Source organism: Triticum aestivum, chromosome 5B (assembly GCF_018294505.1).
Source record: "Triticum aestivum cultivar Chinese Spring chromosome 5B, IWGSC CS RefSeq v2.1, whole genome shotgun sequence".
Taxonomy (NCBI): Eukaryota; Viridiplantae; Streptophyta; class Magnoliopsida; order Poales; family Poaceae; genus Triticum; species Triticum aestivum.
Genome location: NC_057807.1, coordinates 710,973,527 through 710,993,592, shown reverse-complemented (window position 1 = coordinate 710,993,592; position 20,066 = coordinate 710,973,527).

Genomic DNA, 20,066 nt, shown 5'->3' with positions numbered 1-20,066 from the left:
AGATTCAGCCCGGTCCAATTGAGTGTTTTACATGGGCCTAGCCTATTAATTCAGCCTTTTATATATGTTTTTTCATGTCAATTTACGCTAGCTACATGGGCCAAGCCCAGCAATTCGGCCTTTTTGTTTCTAAGATAGAACTTTACGGTCCATTTCTTTTTGGGCCTAGGCCTTTTAAAAGTTGACTTCTTTTTTGGGCCTCGGCCTTTTTGCATGCCATTCACATTTTGGGCCTTGGCCTCTACCAATAAGTAAGTCCAACTCATCAACTTTTATTTCTCACATTTTCACAGTACAAAGAAACAGAACTATTTCATGACAAATATTTCAAATGAAACAAAACTATATACTTGAAATGACCATACCAGTACAACCAGACCAGTACAAAATACAACCAGACCAATAAGTGTAGCCTATTACAATCTTTACATACTGTTCATACAACCAGACCAGTACAAAATACAATGAAACTAGCTATGAAGTACAACCAGAACACAAGGCATATTGATAGATAACCACCACGCTTCATCGTCTTCCTCTTCCAAATTCCAAGAAACAAATCACCTAGCATTAGAAGGATCACGCATCAGAAGCATATAAAATCTAATGTTCACTCAGTAGAAACAAGGTGACAAACTAATGTTCCAGGGAGGTAGTTTTATATAATAAAAACAAACTAGGCACCTGCATAATCACATGGCGGTAGTTTGAGATAATAAAAACTAATGTTCCATGCATAGTCTTAGCGCTCCAACAAAGAATCAACTAAAATTACTTTCAAGAAAACAGGTTGTACATCGATCAGGTTGTAAAGGACAAAAAATGGATACATGCAAGCAGGTTTTTAATCGACAAAAAATATAGAACGGCCTACATCTACAAGTAGATACAAGCTGGATTTGATCAAGACTTATAGACGGGTAAAAAAATTGCATGTTTCAGAGCCAGGACAACAATCCAATCTTTATTAGGAAAGAAAACATGTCTGTTAGCAGCAGGCTCTCTTCGATTGTTCAACTCAATTGGGTGGTTTTGATCAAATATTATCGATGCAACACTTGGCATCACTAAACTACAAGTCCAAAGCATCATAAGCACTAGACATAAATCACCATTGCTGGAGCAGAAAAAGAGAGGAGCGGTTGCTTACCAGCTATGCTATGCTGGAGCAGAAAAAGAGTTACTGGAGTGGGAGGCCTGCGAGTGGAAGAAGAATCATCGCATGGTGGCGTGTCTCTGTCTTGCAGCTGCGCATGTTAGAAAGTGCACCCATCAGGAACCAAGCATATACATGACATGCTGAAAGAATAAATACCATGGCAACAATGAAATTAAACACCAACTGCCAACAGTACTACTGCTGTCAGACTTGTTTGGATCATCACAAACCAACTAGTATAGCAGTTGGCACATGAAAGTAGTAGCAGTACATGCACCTTCCAGGTTCACATTGCACTTTCTTTTCAGGTTTGCAACAAAAGGAAGAAAGAATGAAACAACATTCTCAGACGCACTAAGACGCGAACTTGACAGCATAATATTCCCTTACACTTCTCAAACATAACCACTACCTGGAGCATCAATAAACACAAGCTAGCCTTTGAGAATATCAACATTTGCAGCAACAACTGAAATGCTAGCCCTTTCACAATGCCACAGAACCTCACCATTTACAATCACTAACAAGCTAGTGGCAAATAATCAGAGGGTCATGCAGTAGAAATGTACAGTGAGTTACCTGAGCAGAGAGCCGGTGGCAGCGGCCAAGCGTGAACGAAGCGGGAAGTGATGTCTTCGCGTGGTGGCTCAACCAGCTCATAGACCTCGCAACCCACGACCTTGCGGGCACACACGTCGACGCCGATCTGGTGCTCATCCTGGAAGAAGCAGACCCTGTTAGGTTGGTGAGATGGATGAGCTGTTGGCAGCTCACACAGGACGATGACAAGAACCTACTGACCGCGAAGGCAAGAAGGTCAGAGAAGGAGCCCAGCAGAGCAACAATCGAATGAAGCAGGACATCTGGTAGGTCTTCCCAATCTTTATGTCCAGACATGGCGAGGACGCAACACACAACAGCCCTTTCTTGCGTTCTGCAGGTTGCAGCTTCCCTTGAGGAGTGAATATATATGGTATATCTTCCCTCATGACCCTACAGGGACAGCATCAGAAGACATGAACAAATAACTCTGAGCAAAATGTGATGACACAAGAATCATGACAGTGCTGAAAAGATCAATACTTCTACATAGAACATAAAATCAATGAAATTGTCACGAAGTATTTAAAACAACTAAACCTAATATTAAAAAAATTAAGAGTGCTCAATCATGCGTACAACACTTTTAACAGTGCTCAATCACGCATTAGTTGTACAAATTAAGAGTGCTCAACCACGCATTCAGTGCAAATGTCAATGATATCTGTACAACACGCATTAAATAGAGCAGCAAAAAACAAAGCCCGGTCTTATTTCGCCATCACAGAATTTTCAGTAGAGCCAGCGGCCGCTTCCAGCCATGCTTTTCACTGGTGTCCAAATCAACCGAGGTTTATACTAATCGCCAGGCGATAATGGCACTACGTACGGCTGTACTGTCAGCAACAGTATACCAAAACAGAGGAGAAGACGCATTGACCAGACTACTTGTACTGTCAGTTGGTAATTAACTAACCAAACCATGCTATCTGCTACCCGTAGCAGCCCCATCTAGCCATCGTGATCAATCTGTTGGTAGTGGGCTAGCTCTCTCACGCCAAGCAGCATGCATCAACGATTAGGCACATCGGCCCAGCAAAATTAAACCAGACCAATCAGCGGTATAGGATCGGGAGGGGGAGGGAGGCAGGGCCGGCAACGCACTTATGCGGTCTTGATGAAGAACTGCATCTTCCTGCTGCTCGTGCGTGCGGGAGGGAGTCAAGATGGTCGCGTGACAACGACGGAGCAGGAGCGGAAGCATGAAAACGACGGGTGGGTGCCTGCGGCTCGGATCCGAAGCCGGACCTCCATCGAGGTTGCGGCTCACCAGGGCGACAACGTCAGCAAGGCCACCGGGTTGTGGGTCGGAGCGGAGGACCTCAGGCGTCCATGACGGCCTCCTTGCACAGAGAAGTACAAATGGGATTGAGACTTGAGAGAAAAAAAGGGAGACACAGACAGAGGGAGGAAGAAGAGCGGGGGAACACATCGACCTGCGGGACTTCGGTCGACGGCGGAGCTGCTCCGGCGAGGCGCGAGGCCGAGGCAGCGGAGATCGAGGCTGGATCGCGTTGGATCTCCCTCCCTCGGGTTCTTCTCTCCCTTCTGGTGAGGGAAGGGGAGGGGCGAGAGGAGGAGGGCGTGGGGGAGGCCATGGACGGCAGCGAGCTCCGCATCGAGGGGACGGGGGAGTTCTGCATCGAGGTGGAGAGGGGAGATGTGGTGGAGGTGGGTGGCGGCGAGGGATCTGGATCAGGGAGGACGACAAGAGGGGCTGCTACCAGCCTAGGCAGCGGGAGGGGATGCTGCTGCCTGCCCCCGAGCCACGGCGGGGAGGGCGGCTGCTGCGCCCCCGGGATCTCGCCAGATGTTGGTGTGCTGGTCACGGGGATCGGGGGCTGGAGGTGGCGGCGGCAAGGGAGGAAGCTAGGGTTCGCGCAAGAGAGAGGGGAGAGGGGTGGGGTTGCGCAGGAGAGAGGGGTGGGGTTCGCGGTGGTGGGTTGGATGGACGGAAGGATGGACAGATGGATGGATGTATGGATGGACGGATGTTCGCCATGTCAGTTATCCATGCCACAACTGACTCCACCAATCAGGATTAAGCCTACGTAATTTGGTTTTTTTCTTTTGTTTCTCTTATATTTTTTACCCTCTTATTTCGAGTAACATTCAACATATTACCTTTTTATAGTTTGTTAAAATTAACCAATAATGTGCACATGTGTGTATCTTGGGATGACAAACAATGTTGATTTGGAGTTTTTCTTCTTCATTGCGCAAAAAAAATCATTTCCATTTTTCGAGTGCCCAAAATGAGTTTTTTTGTGAAGGACCTACCAAATAATTATTGCAAAATTAGACCAAATCATTTTCCTAAAACACTAGGCTATATTTAATGCACAATTGACCAAATGGTTGGATGTCAAAAGTTTTGATCCACCTCTGGTGAAAAAGACAAATTTCCGCTGATTCAGCTGGAAGCAGGTCAAATTTGAACTGTAGCTACCTCGTAGTTTGCTCTTTATTTTTTCCAAAAATCATTTCTAAGTAGATAAGTATCTATTTAATCAGAGAAACACCAAAAAATTTCCAAGATTCAACCACCAGCTAGGAACGGTGATTCCCGCCGTTTTGACCGCATTTTGAAACGGGCATAAAAAATTCAAAAAAAATCAAAAATTTAAAAAACCTTCGCATTGTGTCATTATATGTGATCAAATTTCCAGGAAAAATAATAAACTTGTAATACAGTAATTATTTTAAAAAAAGTGTTCTCAGAAATGAGCTATCATGCGTGAAGATTCATGGCTTTCAAGCCAAATGATCAATTTTATGGCCACATTCATGGCCTAGTTTGTTCAAATGATCTCATATTGTGCACAAGGGTGCATCTTGGAATTCCAAACAATGTTGCCTAAGGAAGTTTTCATTTTCTTTGCACGAAAAATTCATTTACCATTTTCCGAGTGCCCGAAATGAGGTTTTTTTGTGAAGGAACTACCAAATAATTGTTGCAAAAATGGAACAAATCAATTTTAGAAAATACTAGGCCATGTTTAATGCACAATTGACCAAATGGTTGGGTGTAAAAAGTTTTGATTCACCTCTGGTGAAAAATACAAATTGCCGCCGATTCAGTTGGAAACGGGTCAAATTTGAACTGCAGCTGCCTCATAGTTTGCTATTTATTTTTTCCAAAAATTATTTATAGGTACATACGTATCTATTTTATCATAGAAACACCAAAATGTTTCCAAGATTCAACAACTAGCTAGGAACGGTCAAGCCCGCCATTTTGACCGCATTTTGAAATGGGCATAAAAAATTCAAAAAAAATCAAAAAATTGGAAAACCTTCGCATTGTGTCATTATAGGTGACCAAGTTTCCAGGAAAAATAATAAACTTGTAATAGGGTAATTATTTTTAAAAGGTGTTCTCAGAAATGAGCTATCAAGTGTGAAGATTCATGGCTTTCAAGCCAAATGATCAATCTTATGGTCACAGTCATTGCATAGTTTGTTCAAATGATCTCATATTGTGCACAAGGGTGCATATTGGAATGGCAAAAAATATTGCCTAAGGAAGTTTTCATTTTCTTTGGATGAAAAAACCATTTTCCATTTTTTGAGTGCCCAAAAGGAGGTTTTTTTGTGAAGGACCTACCATATATTTGTTGCAAAATTGGACCAAATCATATATCTAAAATACTAGGCCATATATAATGCACAATTGACAAAATGGTTGGGTGAAAAAAGTTTTGATCTACCTCTGGTGAAAAAGACAAATTGTCGTCGATTCAGCTGGAAACGGGTCAAATTTGAACTGTAGCTGCCTCATAGTTTGCTCTTTATTTTTTCCAAAAATCATTTCTAGGTACATAAGTATCTATTTTATCATAGAAACACCAAAAATTTTCCAAGATTCAACAACTAGCTAGGAACGGCCAAGCCCCTCGTTTTGACCGCATTTTGAAACGGGCATAAAAAATTCAAAAAAATCAAAAAATTGGAAAACCTTCGCATTGTGTCATTATAGGTGACCAAGTTTCCAGGAAAAATAATAAACTTGTAATACGGTAATTATTTTAAAAAAGTGTTCTCAGAAATGAGCTATCATGCGTGAAGATTCATGGCTTTCAAGCCAAATGATCAATCTTATGGCCACATTCATGGCATAGTTTGTTCAAATGATCTCATATTGTGCACGAGGGTGCATCTTGGAATTCCAAACAATGTTGCCTAAGGAAGTTTTCATTTTCTTTGCACGGAAAATTCATTTTTCATTTTCTGAGTGCCCAAAAGGAGGTTTTTTTATGAAGGAACTACCAAATAATTGTTGCAAAATTGGACCTAATCAATTTTATAAAATACTAGGCCATATATAATGCACAATTGACAAAATGGTTGGGTGTCAGAAGTTTTGATCCACCTCTGGTGAAAAAGACAAATTCCCGCTGATTCAGTTGGAAGCGGGTCAAATTTGAACTGCAGGTGCCTCATAGTTTACTATTTATTTTTTCCAAAAATCATTTCTAGGTAAATAAGTATCTATTTAATCAGAAATACATGGTTTGATGGCGAGACATCGAGGTTTGGAGGTGGCTGAGGGCCCCAACTCTAGAGCACATAAGCTCGCATGCCCGCCGCATGGTCACCGCGTGACCGTGGTGTTGCCGTGCGTTCTGGGAGGCCTAGGCATGTCTAGTGGGTTGTTCACTCCCCAGGTAGATGCTAGGAAGAAAATTATAACATAAGATTCTCACGAGGAGACCGATCGATGCTCAAACATGAATAAGCAGCCAAGTGTTTGATTTGCGGTACGGGAAATGCACATGGCTAATGGGCATGAGTTTTGGCTGAAGATGATCAGTTACTAAGAAGATCGTCTTCACAAATTTTTAGGAAAATCCAGAATATATAAATAACACTTCCTTCACAAAGTGCTGCTCTGAACAGAATAGGAAAATGAATATTGTTGAGTTATTTTTGAACTAGGCAAGGAAGGTTTTTGACATATTTGATGAAGATATGATCCAAACAATTTATGAGATTTTTTTGGGAATTTTTGGAATGACAGAAATATAGGTTGCTTCACAACCTAGGGCAAAAACTGCCACATGGACATGACACATAGGCAAAACTGATGAGGTGGCGCCTAGTCATAGCAATAAGTACTAATGCATCCACGTTCACAACCTCATGACCATTTGTATTGGTCGTAATCAGGTAGAAATAAGGTCATGGACCACTGTTGTCTGCTTTTATGACCATTTGGTCTAAGGCAATTTAGGGTTTGAGCCCTTCTAAGCGAAATGGCCGTGGATTTACGACCAATTCAGCTAGGGTCACTAAGAGAAGGTCACTACTTGACATATTTCTTGTAGTGCTCATCTCTTATTGGTTGATATGTCAAAAACAAGAAACGAGGTAGAAGTTAATGCACCGCGCCTACGTGTTTTGGGATTATTTGGTTTTCGTAAGATGACTTACACACCTAGACGGAGGGAGTACATGAGATGTATAATGTGAAAATTATATCATTGGAAACTCCTTTCACATACGAAATTGACCGTATGCTTTGTGTAAGTTGCATGTCATATATTATTACTCTAACATTTGGTCAAAGTTAGCCTCGAAAAACGCATTAGACCCTGTATGCTTTGTGTAAGTTGCATGTCATATATTATTACTCTAACATTTGTATAAGTTGCATGTCATATATTATTACTCTAACATTTGGTCAAAGTAGTATAGTGGAAGTGGATCCTCTGATGTAGGTATCCCTGCCTTACCTTCCCTTTCGGTCACTTACTGGCGGACCCCATGCTTGCTAGGCCCCGCATGTCAGTTACTCAATGGGTTCGTCCACGTCAGGGGATCCTCATCCGTAGTATACTCCCTCTGTTTTTATTTACTCCGCATAAAACAGACCACCGCACGGGCCGTACGGATACTCCCCAACATGTAGTTGGATAAACATACTCTATGAATGAAAATTATGTGTCGGCGATAGGATGGTTGAGTTTGGTTTGTTCACATGCGACAACACGTGTCAGTGAGGGTGCGTTCCCTTGGTTGGGTTTGCGGCGTGCAGGAGCGACTGTGTGAGGGTGCGGTGCGACCGCGGTGTGCAGGAGCGACCATGTGAGGGTGCGGTGCGACTGCGACAGCCGGGCGCAAGTGTACCTCCTTCTCATTTTGAAAACTTTAGGCAAGCTTGGCAAAAATGTGTGGCAAAGTTTGGCAATGCAAGGCCTAGACCCAAACAGGATAAGTACATACGTACTAGGAGTACTAGTGTTAAAAAAGAAAGGCAGGGTTTTCCTTCGATACAAATCCTCGTTTCATGTGTCAATTAATGCATATTTGTTTCTCAAAAGACCAAAGAGCTAACCATCTCACTCCTCATCGCTTGATTAATGCAGCGCCATGCAAATGAACCTTCTCACTTCCGCATGCATGCTGGGGATATTAATGTCCTTGGTTGCTAACCCCATCAATTTTGCCTCGATTAGTGTTAGTGGCCCTTTGCAAATTGTAATTTTGATATATTGCCCTTGTGTACAAACAAATGGAGGTAGTAACTATATTTGAATTCCTTGCCCATTGTGGTGACATTGACAATTTTTTTTGTGGTTTGGCGAAGTGCGTTCGACGGAGAACACCATTGAGGGAGACCATGGTAAGTCGTTCGCAAGTGCCGCCTGCAAGCCGAGACAACCGCCTTATTTGCATCCAGGAAGTCCTTTACTAGTACTACTACTAGGAGTACTAGTGCGGTGAGATGGTTTCTCTAAGAAGACGATGGAGAAGCGGAGTCAGCGAAAAGTGAAATGATGGTTGCTTCGTCCGTGCTTTGTGATTTGACGCCTCACTGCTTTGTGATTTGTGATAGAAGGGACATGGGAGTAGACTCTGTGCTCTATACTGTACTACATGCGTCCAAGCATGGGAGAAAGAGGAGAGTCGTTGCATTTTTCTATTCTTTTAATCAATCAATCAGGGAGCTTCGGTTCCATTTTTTTGGCTTTGGCAACACCGACCACAATGGTTCCCACGATACCAAAAGCTATTTTCACATTTGGCTACACATTGTGGATGCCCTTAACCGTACCACTTGGTTTTGCTCCTGTGTGCTATCTATAAAAATCTCAATTATATTGATCTAAAAAATTATAGAATCAAAGATTAGTAAAAAAGAGGTGATTTTGCCACGCGGATGGCGGGGGAGGTTTCTTATTTTCGGAGGACGTTGTCCTGGCGGTTTGCTAACATGCGGTCCCACGTGTCAGTGCTTTACCATGCTGATCCGCGTCCCACATGAGGCAGAACAACGGCATAAGCAACACGTGGTTAAGTTGAAGAAGATGAGGGAGAAGCGGATTCAACAACGAGTGAAATGATGGTTGCTTCGTCCCTCCAACTTCTGTTTTTAGCATTATTACTTCGTCCCTCCAACTTAACTGCGGGAAAGGTGCAGCTTTGTGATTTGACGCCTCATTGCTCATTACTATGCCGGCGCCATGACTGGGGTGCTTCACCCCGGTTGCTCTGCACTGTATTCCGGTATGGCACGTGGACCCAGTAGCTTGATGTCCCACATGTCGGCGAAAGGGACTAGAAGATTTATGAAAGCGAGCGCTCCACTCTTACGACGGAGGAGTAGAAGACACGACGGCCCAGTGAACTGTCACTTGTACTGTATAGTACTATAGTTTTGCTGTTTCGCACGATCCATCGATACAAACCCGATTAAATAGGAAAGGGCGGGATTTTTCCTGCGCGGTAGATGATACTGGCCATACATTTCAAAGGCAACTTTAATGTATGCAAACTGAATAATTATAAGTAACAATATGATATCTAGTAAAACTAAAAACACATATGATTTATTGTGTTAGAGTGTAGTAGTAGTGCTGTATTGCATAGTTGTTAGATGTAACATGCGAGAACGTGTAGAGATGTAGTTTTGGACGGCCTACAGAGAGAAAAGCGTAATACGGTCACCGAACTTCAGAATAAGCTGATTACGGTCACTATATACGTTTTGCGGTGATTATCCGGTCACTTGCTCACAGTTCAGCATCGGATTGCACTCTGTTGACCGGCCAAATAGTCTGCGTGGCGCCATGTTGACTAGTTAAATTGACCATGTTCCTTGTGGGTCCCACCTGTCAGTTCGCATAGGGAAAAGGTCAGATAAACACAAATTTACGCAGGCGCGACAAGGCTCCAACCCGTGCACGGGAATCACCTGGTAGTGTATGTGTCTGCCAGGGCCTGATGTGTGTGCATGCACGTGTAGGTTGAGCACTTGAGCGTGAGAGTGTGTGTTGGTCATGTGGTGTACTGGTGTGTGCATGCATGCGTGCGTGTGTGCGTGTGAGTGTTGCGTGCGTGCGTGGATGCGTGTGTACGTGTGAGTGTTGCGTGCGTGCGTGGGTGCATGTGTTTGTGTGAGTGTTGCGTGGATGGAGTTCGTGTGCATGCGTGCGTGTGTGTATAATCACCACACCAGATCCTGTGTGTTAAAACAGACGGCTCAGCATACCAATACAAGGCCACCTTGTCCGATGTGCCCGCGGTCATGACTTCGAACCACCGTCAAAATATATTTTTGCCGTTTGTTTTCATTCTTACTAGCAAGATGCCCGTGCATGGCACGTAACATCAAGATGCATTTGTATGACTTGTTTATCTTGTGAGAGAAAAGGATGAATGAGGGAAGGCCTTATTTGCAAATGTGGAGAGGTGTATGAGTACCTTTTTGCAAAATTGTCATAGTTTCTTTCCTATCCGTAAGATATAAATCGGACGGCCTATATTGCAGGATGGCAGGCACACCATCGTCACCAACTCTGTTTTTTATAAGAGTGTATTTTATATTTTATGTATTTTATAATAGTGTAGGTAGAGTAGATACAAGTCGACAGGTGGGCACGATGGTAGTGAGATAATGTGATGCAACACTAGAGGTGCCACGTGGAGCGTTTAACTTGTCAACTAGTCATGTCATGAGCAAATACAAAGTTGTACGGTGAGCCCATGACTGTATAATAACCACTAAACGTAAACGGTGACCGTAATTAGTGGATTATGAAGTCCAATGTATGTATCGTGCTTTCGCTTCAAATACAATGATCGTCATTGCATATATCGCGAGAGAAAGATGAAACACGCGTGAATTTTCTGGGGGCTTACTTTTAGAGGACCTGGAGATAGGTTTGTGTGCATACGTGAAAGGGGCGTACAGGGGGGTATGCGATGGAGAGAGAGATGCTCTTCGTTTCTCTTTATTATGACTAACTTTGTATATAGCATAAAAATATACAAATTCACAGTGCGGAATATGTTGGGTTTCGTAGTAATTTCAAAAATTTTCCTACGCACACGCAAGATCATGTGATGCATAGCAACGAGGGGAGAGTGTTGTCTACGTACCCAACGCAGACCGACTGCGGAAGCGATGACACAACGTAGAGGAAGTAGTCGTACGTCTTCACGATCCAACCGATCAAGCACCGAAACTACGGCACCTCCGAGTTCGAGCACACGTTCAGCTCGATGACGATCCCCGGACTCCGATCCAGCAAAGTGTCGGGGAAGAGTTCCGTCAGCACGACAGCGTGGTGACGATCTTGATGAACTACAGCAGCAGGGCTTCGCCTAAACTCCACTACAGTATTATCGAGGAATATGGTGGCAGGGGGCACCGCACACGGCTAAGGAATCGATCACGTGGATCAACTTGTGTCAACTTGTGTGTTTAGAGGTGCCCCTGCCTCCGTATCTAAAGGAGTAGAGAGGGGGAGGCTGGCCGGCCATAGAGGGAGGCGCAGGAGAGTCCTACTCCCTCTGGGAGTAGGATTCCTCCCCCCAATCCTAGTCCAACTAGGATTCCTCGGAGGGGAAGGGAGAGAGGGGGGGCCGGCCACCTTCTCCTAGTCCTAATAGGACTAGGGGAGGGGGAAGAGGCGCAGCCACCTTGGGCTGCCCCTTTCTCCTTTCCACTAAGGCCCATGAAGGCCCATATGGCTCCCGGGGGGTTCCGGTAACCTCCCGGTAACCCGGTAAAATCCCGATTTCACCCGGAACACTTCCGATGTCCAAACATAGGCTTCCAATATATCAATCTTTACGTCTCGACCATTTCGAGACTCCTCGTCATGTTCGTGATCACATCCGGGACTCCGAACAACCTTCGGTACATCAAAATGCATAAACTCATAATATAACTGTCATCGTAACCTTAAGCGTGCGGACCCTACGGGTTCGAGAACAATGTAGACATGACCGAGACATGTCTCTGGTCAATAACCAATAGCGGGACCTGGATGCCCATATTGGCTCCTACATATTCTACGAAGATCTTTATCGGTCAGACCGCATAACAACATACGTTGTTCCCTTTGTCATCGGTATGTTACTTGCCCGAGATTCGATCGTCGGTATCCAATACCTAGTTCAATCTCGTTACCGGCAAATCTCTTTACTCGTTCCGTAATACATCATCTCACAACTAACATATTAGTTGTAATGCTTGCAAGGCTTATGTGATGTGTATTACCGAGAGGGCCCAGAGATACCTCTCCGACAATCGGAGTGACAAATCCTAATCTCGAAATACGCCAACCCAACATCGACCATTGGAGACACCTGTAGTACTCCTTTATAATCACCCAGTTACGTTGTGACGTTTGGTAGTACCCAAAGTGTTCCTCCGGTAAGCGGGAGTTGCATAATCTCATAGTCATAGGAACATGTATAAGTCATGAAGAAAGCAATAGCAACATACTAAACGATCGGGTGCTAAGCTAATGGAATGGGTCATGTCAATCAGATCATTCTACTAATGATGTGACCTCGTTAATCAAATAACAACTCATTGTTCATGGTTAGGAAACATAACCATCTTTGATTAACGAGCTAGTCAAGTAGAGGCATACTAGTGACACTCTGTTTGTCTATGTATTCACACATGTATTATGTTTCCGGTAAATACAATTCTAGCATGAATAATAAACATTTATCATGATTATAAGGAAATAAATAATAACTTTATTATTGCCTCTAGGGCATATTTCCTTCAGTCTCCCACTTGCACTAGAGTCAATAATCTAGATTACACTGTAATGAATCTAACACCCATGGAGCTTTGGTGCTGATCATGTTTTGCACGTGGAAGAGGCTTAGTCAACGGGTCTGCAACATTCAGATCCGTATGTATCTTGCAAATCTCTATGTCTCCCACCTGGACTAGATCCCGGATGGAGTTGAAGCGTCTCTTGATGTGTTTGGTCCTTTTGTGAAATCTGGATTCCTTTGCCAAGGCAATTGCACCAGTATTGTCACAAAAGATTTTCATTGGACCCGATGCACTAGGTATGACACCTAGATCGGATATGAACTCCTTCATCCAGACTCCTTCATTTGCTGCTTCCGAAGCAGCTATGTATTCCGCTTCACATGTAGATCCCGCTACAACGCTTTGTTTAGAACTGCACCAACTGACATCTCCACCGTTTAATGTAAACACGTATCCGGTTTGCGATTTAGAATCGTCCGGATCAGTGTCAAAGCTTGCATCAACGTAACCTTTTACGATGAGCTCTTTGTCACTTCCATATACGAGAAACATATCCTTAGTCCTTTTCAGGTATTTCAGGATGTTTTTGACCGCTGTCCAGTGATCCATTCCTGGATTACTTTGGTACCTCCCTGCTAAACTTATAGCAAGGCACACATCAGGTCTGGTACACAGCATTGCATACATGATAGAGCCTATGGCTGATGCATAGGGAACATCTTTCATATTCTCTCTATCTTCTGCAGTGGTCGGGCATTGAGTCTTACTCAATTTCACACCTTGTAACACAGGCAAGAACCCTTTCTTCGCTTGATCCATTTTGAATTTCTTCAAAATTTTGTCAAGGTATGTGCTTTGTGAAAGTCCAATTAAGCGTCTTGATCTATCTCTATAGATCTTAATGCCTAATATGTAAGCAGCTTCACCGAGGTCTTTCATTGAAAAACTTTTATTCAAGTATCCCTTTATGCTATCCAGAAATTCTATATCATTTCCAATCAGTAATATGTCATCCACATATAATATCAGAAATGCTACAGAGCTCCCACTCACTTTCTTGTAAATACAGGCTTCTCCGAAAGTCTGTATAAAACCAAATGCTTTGATCACACTATCAAAACGTTTATTCCAACTCCGAGAGGCTTGCACCAGTCCATAAATGGATCGCTGGAGCTTGCACACTTTGTTAGCTCCTTTTGGATCGACAAAACCTTCTGGTTGCATCATATACAACTCTTCTTCCAGGAATCCATTCAGGAATGCAGTTTTGACATCCATTTGCCAAATTTCATAATCATAAAATGCGGCAATTGCTAACATGATTCGGACGGACTTAAGCATCGCTACGGGTGAGAAGGTCTCATCGTAGTCAATTCCTTGAACTTGCCGAAAACCTTTTGCGACAAGTCGAGCTTTGTAGACAGTAACATTACCATCAGCGTCAGTCTTCTTCTTAAAAATCCATTTATTCTCAATTGCTTGCCGATCATCGGGCAAGTCAACCAAAGTCCATACTTTGTTCTCATACATGGATCCCATCTCAGATTTCATGGCTTCAAGCCACTTTGCGGAATCTGGGCTCACCATCGCTTCTTCATAGTTCATAGGTTCATCATGATCTAGTAGCATGACCTCCAGAACAGGATTACCGTACCACTCTGGTGCGGATCTTACTCTGGTTGATCTATGAAGTTCAGTAGTATCTTGATCTGAAGTTTCATGATCATTATCATTGGCTTCCTCACTAACTGGTGTAGGTGTCACTGAAACAGTTTTCTGTGATGAACTACTTTCCAGTAAGGGAGCAGGTACAGTTACCTCGTCAAGTTCTACTTTCCTCCCACTCACTTCTTTCGAGAGAAACTCCTTCTCTAGAAATGATCCATTCTTAGCAACAAATGTTTTGCCTTCGGATCTGTGATAGAAGGTGTACCCAACAGTTTCCTTTGGGTATCCTATGAATACACATTTCTCCGATTTGGTTTCGAGCTTATCAGGTTGAAGCTTTTTCACATAAGCATCGCAGCCCCAAACTTTAAGAAACGACAACTTTGGTTTCTTGCCAAACCATAGTTCATAAGGCGTCGTCTCAACGGATTTTGATGGTGCCCTATTTAACGTGAATGCGGCCGTCTCTAAAGCATAACCCCAAAATGATAGCGGTAAATCAGTAAGAGACATCATAGATCGTACCATATCTAATAAAGTACGATTACGATGTTCGGACACACCATTACGCTGTGGTGTTCCGGGTGGCGTGAGTTGCGAAACTATTCCACAGTTTTTCAAATGTACACCAAACTCGTAACTCAAATATTCTCCTCCACGATCAGATCGTAGAAACTTTATTTTCTTGTTACGATGATTTTCAACTTCACTCTGAAATTCTTTGAACTTTTCAAATGTTTCAGACTTATGCTTCATTAAGTAGATATATCCATATCTGCTCAAATCATCTGTGAAGGTGAGAAAATAACGATATCCGCCACGAGCCTCAATATTCATCGGACCACATACATCGGTATGTATGATTTCCAACAAATCTGTTGCTCTCTCCATAGTACCGGAGAACGGTGTTTTAGTCATCTTGCCCATGAGGCACGGTTCGCAAGTACCAAGTGATTCATAATCAAGTGGTTCCAAAAGTCCATTAGTATGGAGTTTCTTCATGCGTTTTACACCGATATGACCTAAACGACAGTGCCACAAATAAGTTGCACTTTCATTATCAACTCTGTATCTTTTGGTTTCAACATTATGAATATGTGTATTACTACTATCGAGATTTAGTAAGAATAGACCACTCTTCAAGGGTGCATGACCACAAAAGATATTACTCATATAAATAGAACAACCATTATTCTCTGATTTAAATGAATAACCGTCTCGCATTAAACAAGATCCAGATATAATGTTCATGCTCAACGCTGGCACCAAATAACAATTATTTAGGTCTAATATTAATCCCGAAGGTAGATGTAGAGGTAGCGTGCCGACCGCGATCACATCGACTTTGGAACCGTTTCCCACGCGCATCGTCACCTCGTCCTTTGCCAGTGCCCGCTTATTCTGTAGTCCCTGTTTCGAGTTGCAAATATTAGCAACAGAACCAGTATCAAATACCCAGGTGCTACTGCGAGCATTGGTAAGGTACACATCAATAACATGTATATCACATATACCTTTGTTCACCTTGCCATCCTTCTTATCCGCCAAATACTTGGGGCAGTTCCGCTTCCAGTGACCAGTCTGCTTGTAGTAGAAGCACTCAGTTTCAGGCTTAGGTCCAGACTTGGGTTTCTTCTCTTGAGCAGCAACTTGCTTGCCGTTCTTTTTGAAGTTCCCCTTTTTCTTCCCTTTGCCCTTTTTCTTGAAACTAGTGGTCTTGTTAACCATCAACACTTGATGCTCCTTCTTGATTTCTACCTCCGCAGCTTTCAGCATTGCGAAGAGCTCGGGAATAGTCTTGTTCATCCCTTGCATATTATAGTTCATCACGAAGCTCTTGTAGCTTGGTGGCAGTGATTGGAGAATTCTGTCAATGACGCAATCATCCGGAAGATTAACTCCCAATTGAATCAAGTGATTATTATACCCAGACATTTTGAGTATATGCTCACTGACAGAACTGTTCTCTTCCATCTTGCAGCTATAGAACTTATTGGAGACTTCATATCTCTCAATCCGGGCATTTGCTTGAAATATTAACTTCAACTCCTGGAACATCTCATATGCTCCATGACATTCAAAACGTCGTTGAAGTCCCGATTCTAAGCCGTAAAGCATGGCACACTGAACTATCGAGTAGTCATCAGCTTTGCTCTGCCAGACGTTCATAACATCTGGCGTTGCTCCAGCAGCAGGCCTGGCACCTAGCGGTGCTTCCAGGACGTAATTCTTCTGTGCAGCAATGAGGATAATCCTCAAGTTACGGACCCAGTCCGTGTAATTGCTACCATCATCTTTCAACTTTGCTTTCTCAAGGAACGCATTAAAATTTAACGGAACAACAGCATGAGCCATCTATCTACAATCAACATAAACAAGCAAGATACTATCAGGGACTAAGTTCATGATAAATTTTAAGTTCAATTAATCATATTATAAAAGAACTCCCACTTAGATAGACATCCCTCTAATCCTCTAAGTGATCACGTGATCCAAATCAACTAAACCATGTCCGATCATCACGTGAGATGGAGTAGTTTCATCGGTGAACATCATTATGTTGATCATATCTACTATATGATTCACGCTCGACCTTTCGGTCTCCGTGTTCCGAGGCCATATCTGCATATGCTAGGCTCGTCAAGTTTAACCTGAGTATTCTGCGTGCGCAACTATTTTGCACCCGTTGTATTTGAACGTAGAGCCTATCACACCCGATCATCACGTGGTGTCTCAGCACGAAGAACTTTTGCAACGGTGCATACTCAGGGAGAACACTTCTTGATAATTTAGTGAGAGATCATCTTATAATGCTACCGTCAATCAAAGCAAGATAAGATGCATAAAAAGATAAACATCACATGCAATCAATATAAGTGATATGATATGGCCATCATCATCTTGTGCTTGTGATCTCCATCTCCGAAGCACCGTCATGATCACCATCGTCACCGGCGCGACACCTTGATCTCCATCGTAGCATCGTTGTCGTCTCGCCAATCTTATGCTTCCACGACTATCACTACCGTTTAGTAATAAAGTAAAGCATTACATCGCGATTGCATTTGCATACAATAAAGCGACAACCATATGGCTCCTGCCAGTTGCCGATAACTTGGTTACAAAACATGATCATCTCATACAATAAAATTCAGCATCATGCCTTGACCATATCACATCACAACATGCCCTGCAAAAACAAGTTAGACGTCCTCTACTTTGTTGTTGCATGTTTTACGTGGTTGCTACGGGCTTAAGTAAGAACCAATCTCACCTACGCATCAAAACCACAACGATAGTTTGTCAAATAGACTCCGTTTTAACCTTCGCAAGGACCGGGCGTAGCCATACTTGGTTCAACTAAAGTTGGAGAGGCAGTCGCCTGCAAGCCATCTCTGTGCAAAGCACGTCGAGGGAACCGGTCTCGCGTAAGCGTACGCGTAAGGTTGGTCCGGGTCGTCTCGTCCAACAATACCGCTGAACCAAAATATGACATGCTGGTAGGCAGTATGACTTGTATCGTCCACAACTCACTTGTGTTCTACTCGTGCATATAACATCAACATCATTAACCTAGGCTCTGATACCACTGTTGGGTTTCGTAGTAATTTCAAAAATTTTCCTACGCGCACACAGGATCATGTGATGCATAGCAACGAGAGGAGAGTGTTGTCTACGTACCCAACGCAGACCGACTGCGGAAGCAATGACACGACGTAGAGGAAGTAGTCGTACGTCTTCACGATCCAACCGATCAAGCACCGAAACTACGGCACCTCCGAGTTCGAGCACACGTTCAGCTCGATGACGATCCCCGGACTCCGATCCAGCAAAGTGTCGGGGAAGAGTTTCGTCAGCACGACGGCGTGGTGACGATCTTGATGAACTACAGCAGCAGGGCTTCGCCTAAACTCCGCTACAGTATTATCGAGGAATATGGTGGCAGGGGGCACCGCACACGGCTAAGGAATCGATCACGTGGATCAACTTGTGTCAACTTGTGTGTTTAGAGGTGCCCCTGCCTCCGTATATAAAGGAGCCAAGGGGGAAGGAGGCGCCGGCCAGGAGGAGGTGGCGCAGGAGGAGTCCTACTCCTACCGGGAGTAGGACTCCCCTCCAATCCTATTCCAACTAGGATTCCCAAGGGGGAAAGAGGGAGAGGGGTGGCCGGCCACCTCTCCTAGTCCTAATAGGACTAGGGGAAGGGGGGAGGCGCGCAGCCCCCTTGGGCTGCCCCTTTCTCCTTTCCACTAAGGCCCATGATGGCCCATATGGCTCCCGGGGGGTTCCGGTAACCTCCCGGTAACCCGGTAAAATCCCGATTTCACCCGGAACACTTCCGATGTCCAAACATAGACTTCCAATATATCAATCTTTATGTCTCGACCATTTCGAGACTCCTCGTCATGTCCGTGATCACATCCGGGACTCCGAACAACCTTCGGTACATCAAAATGCATAAACTCATAATATAACTGTCATCGTAACCTTAAGCGTGCGGACCCTACGGGTTCGAGAACGATGTAGACATGACCGAGACACGTCTCCGGTCAATAACCAATAGCGGGACCTGGATGCCCATATTGGCTCCTACATATTCTACGAAGATCTTTATCGGTCAGACCGCATAACAACATACGTTGTTCCCTTTGTCATCGGTATGTTACTTGCCCGAGATTCGATCGTCGGTATCCAATACCTAGTTCAATCTCGTTACCGGCAAGTCTCTTTACTCGTTCCGTAATACATCATCTCACAACTAACATATTAGTTGTAATGCTTGCAAGGCTTATGTGATGTGTATTACCGAGAGGGCCCAGAGATACCTCTCCGACAATCGGAGTGACAAATCCTAATCTCGAAATACGCCAACCCAACATCGACCATTGGAGACACCTGTAGTACTCCTTTATAATCACCCATTTACGTTGTGACGTTTGGTAGTACCCAAAGTGTTCCTCCGGTAAACGGGAGTTGCATAATCTCATAGTCATAGGAACATGTATAAGTCATGAAGAAAGCAATAGCAACATACTAAACAATCAGGTGCTAAGCTAATGGAATGGGTCATGTCAATCAGATCATTCTACTAATGATGTGACCTCATTAATCAAATAACAACTCATTGTTCATGGTTAGGAAACATAACCATCTTTGATTAACGAGCTAGTCAAGTAGAGGCATACTAGTGACACTCTGTTTGTCTATGTATTCACACATGTATTATGTTTCCGGAAAATACAATTCTAGCATGAATAATAAACATTTATCATGATTATAAGGAAATAAATAATAACTTTATTATTGCCTCTAGGGCATATTTCCTTCAGAATAAATATCATTGTGGGCACCATGCAATGCAAATTAGCGTTCGTACTCCTCCATATAACTTTGTAATGTTGTATATATGTAGAAACTCTAAAATATTTTTTTGGCCACACTTTATTCAAAAGGAATGTTGTATGCGAAATAAACGTGAAGAGAGGGCTTTTTAGATCAATGGGGTACGTGATGTAACATGTGTGAATGTGTAGTTGATGCATTTGGCGGGGCCTAGAGAGGTATGTGTGTGTATTACGTATTCGAGAGAGGCATGGATAGAGGGGCCGA